Below are 4,005 nucleotides of genomic sequence, written 5' to 3'. Positions count from 1 at the left end.
TGCGGGGTCTGTTGTTTAGGGAGCAACCAGAGGTGTAGGTGCGAGGGGAAGCTCAACTCCTGTCACATGCGTGATTCCAGGCTCCGGACCCACCCTTGGGCTGAACGGCTCCTCCTGCTCAGCTCCGGCTCTTCGCGCCGGTTGCAGGTGGTGGCTACGCGCTCTCACAGCTGGCGCATGGCCACCACGCCCCGCAGCTCTCTGTTTTCCTCTGGTGGGGGCCTGACAGTGTGTTCCGTCCAATTTTCAGAAGGGCCTGCCTCCCTGCTGGAACCCGCAGACTTCCTCGCATTCCTCCATCAACATCCGCTTACCCACGTCATTTTCGGAGAAGGGAAGCAAGGGAGAGGGAGGTAGGCAGCTTTTAGTTGGTTGCTTTTGCTTCCCAGAACCTTAAGGTTGGACCTCATTCTCTGAAGAAGTCTTGGTCTGAATATGTGACAGCCCATAAGAGAGCAAATATTTTGATATTGCCTTTGGAGGTGAGGCCTGTGGTCTCTGCGGAGTCACTGCATGAGGGTCTCAGATGAGGCTGGAGGAGCAGCTGGCATAGGCCTGGCAATGCCCTTCCCTCTAAGCTCAAGGTCTCCTCCATCTGGGAAGGTCTGGAGGGAATACTCTGATCACTGTGGTAACTAATGTGCAGGGATAAAGATCCTGGCTGGACAGGACCTCATTTACCCTTTATCCCAAGAGGACGTCCCCATATAAATGGCCTAAGTGGTAGCAAGGAGGCTAGGGCGCCCCCAACCTGTGGTGGGAATACAGAGAACCAGTGGTAGAAATCCAGAGAACTCAGGAGCACACACTCCTCCACAATCACCAAGTCCCCAGGTCTTCGCCTCCATCCTCGTCCAATACATATTTGTTAAATGTACAGGCACTTTATAAACTATAAACTACTGAGCATAGTAATTATCGCCACCATACAGTAATTACTGTTGCTATCACAGCCCAGACTCTTCATCTGTAAATGGAAGATGCTGGAGTAGATGAAGAAAGAAGTCCTCTCCAGCTATAAATTCTGTGTCCAGCCTAACCAGGAAGTGACACAGTGGATAAAGTATCGGCCTGGGATGCAGAGGACCCACGTTCGAAACCCCGAGGTCACCAGCTTGAGCGCGGGCTTACCTGGCTTGAGCATGAGCTCACCAGCTTGAGCGCTGGATCGCCGGCTTGAGCATGGGATTATAGACATGAGTCCATGGTTGCTGGCTTGAGCCCAAAGGTCACTGGCTTGAAGCCCAAGGATGCTGGCTTGAGCTCAAGGTTGCTGGTTTGAGCAAGGGGTCACTTGCTCTGCTGGAGCTCTCCATCAAGGCACATATGACAAAACAATCGATGGACAACTAAGATGCTGCAAGAAAGAACTAATCCTTCTCATCTCTCTCCCTTCATGTCTGTCTGTCCCTGTCTGTCCCTCTCTCTATTTCTCTCTCTGTCTCTCTCACTAAAAAAATAAAAAAAGAATTCTGCGTCTAATACTTTAGCCTCCACTTCTGCCAAGTGGGCTGAAATGATCTACCTCCTTGGTTTCCGGGAGAATTACTAAATCTGGATGGCTATGGTCCATGGCAGAAAGGCCCCAGCAGTCCCAAGTGCCAGTGTCTGAATCGGTTTAACCCAGCGGCCTCCAAAAGCCAGACTGATGAGTAGCGCTGAACCTAGGCAAAGTTTTCCCCTGTTCAAGGCAAAATGGGGAAAAGAAAGAAAATGTAGGGAGTGTCCTAAAGCTAAGCTTACTTAACTTATTTAACAGGCATGCCTTTATTTTGGGATAGGCTTCTGCTCCTGGTGTGTGTGTGTGTGATTTTTATTAAGAAAAGATGATGAAGGCCGATGGGCAGGTTGAGAAAAGTGTTGTTAGTTGGAGAACTCACCAGTTTGGTAGCTCTCTGTCAGTCCCTACAATTAGAGGAGAGAGAAAGCTGGTCTGTGAAATTCAATTTAAGGGATTGCTGTTTAATAGAATTTATACCTGTGAAAGATTCATTTAGTATATGCTTAGGTCAGCTGATCAGATAAAAAAGGAATTTCAGCAGTCAAAAGAGGATGTTTAGGTAGCAAGTGATATAACAACACACAGTGGATTTATAGCAAATTCCTCAACAGAGAAGTTACAGCTGCAGTATCAGCTTTGGTACTCAGCACATCCCAATGAGATAAGAGAGCTTAAGTCTAATTTCCTCCATGTCCGGGGAAAACTGACTCTCTGACTGGTGCCCCTCAGTCTGAAACTCATGAATTATTGACAACAGGCTGGATAGTGTGACACTGTTCTTCCTCCTCCCCTGTTCAGAGCTAATGCATTGTGGGAACCGTTCCCAGCACAGTCCACCTGGCTGTGGGGCCCGGGGAGGGTGTGTAGGAGGACTGGAGTATGGGTTCTCAGGGTTTTGGTTCAAAGGGACAGGCCTGCAGGGTGAATTTGATCTCTCACGACCTCCTGTCCAGAGATGGGCAGCCAGACCCAGGAACTGAGATTGCAGGGGATGGTGAGAGAGACCATATTCCAAAGAGCAAAGGGTTGTTGGCAGGGAATTCTGGCCTGGGAGCTCTGTGAACATTGGACTCTCCTCATCTGGGCAGAGTCGGTATTTGGCCCCCAGCACCGTTTCAGAGAGCACAGGGGACAGTAAGGAGGGAGTCTGTGAAAAGAAAAGAGTAGAAGACCCTGTGTGTGGGTCTCTAGCTCCTACTCCTTATCAAGCTGGTTTATTGGAGATAGGAATAGGAAATTTTGGGGGGAAATACAATGGGTGTGTAGGAATCTCTGAAATGGAAGCTTTAATAAGCAATGGGACTGCTTATGTATGAAGGTGCTTGCTAACATTTGCAGATCTTGAAGAAAAGCTTCTGTGATTGAGAACTTATACTCCCCACTGTTTTCAAGGGCCAATTGTGGTCCAGAAGGAAATTCTCCTGGAATGGAATTTATATTATTTATTAATTTTGAAACAGTTTATTTATTTATTTTACAGAGGGGGCAAAATGAGAAGTATCAACTCATAGTTGCTTCACTTTAGTTGTCCATTGATTGCTTGCCGTATGTGCCTTGACTGGGCAAGCCCAGGGTTTTGAACTGGCGACCTCAGCATTTTAGGTTAACTGTGATGCTTTATCCACTACAACACTACAGGCCAGCCCTGGAATGGAATTTAAATCATGGGTTTTACAATAGCCTTTCCAGATTGGTTATTGGCTCATGCATCATCACTTGACACAAGTCCGGATCAGGCTTTGTGGAAGGGCTAGGGAGAGAGATGAGAAGCATCAAGTCATAGATATGGCACTTAAGCAGTTTACTGATTGCTTCTCATACATGTCTTGACCAGAGAGCTTCAGCCGAGCCAGTGATTCCTTGCTCAAGCCAGTGACTTTGGGCTTCAAGCCAGTGACCACGGGGTCATGTTGATGATCCCACAGTTAAACTGAGGACCCTGCACTCAAGCTGCTGAGCCTACCTTTATTTATTTATTTTTTTTACAGAGGCAGAGATAGACAGGGACAGACAGACAGGATGGAGATGAGAAGCATCAATCATCAGTTTGTCGTTGCGCGTTGCGACTTCTTAGTTGTTCATTGATTGCTTTCTCACATGTGCCTTGACCGCGGGCCTTTAGCAGACCAAGTAACCCCCTGCTGGAGCCAGCGACCTTGGGTCTAAGCTGGTGAGCTCTTTGCTCAAGCCAGATGAGCCCGCGCTCAAGCTGGCGACCTCGGGGTCTCGAACCTGGGTCCTTCCGCATCCCAGTCTGACACTCTATCCACTGCGCTACCACCTGGTCAGGCATGAGCCTACCTTTAAGCAGGAGGAGCCTATGCTCAAGCTGGTGACCTCTATGTTTCAAACCTGGACCTCAGTATCCCAGGTGGATGCTCTGTCTACTGTACCACCACTGGTCAGGCTCCTTGGTTGATTTTTGTATATATGTCCCTTGACTGGGGATCAAAACTGCAATGTTGGTGTATTATGATGATGCTCTAGCAAATGAGGTACCAAGC

Source organism: Saccopteryx bilineata, chromosome 4 (genome assembly GCF_036850765.1).
Source record: "Saccopteryx bilineata isolate mSacBil1 chromosome 4, mSacBil1_pri_phased_curated, whole genome shotgun sequence".
Classification (NCBI taxonomy): Eukaryota; Metazoa; Chordata; class Mammalia; order Chiroptera; family Emballonuridae; genus Saccopteryx; species Saccopteryx bilineata.
Note: the sequence above shows the minus strand (reverse complement) of the source record.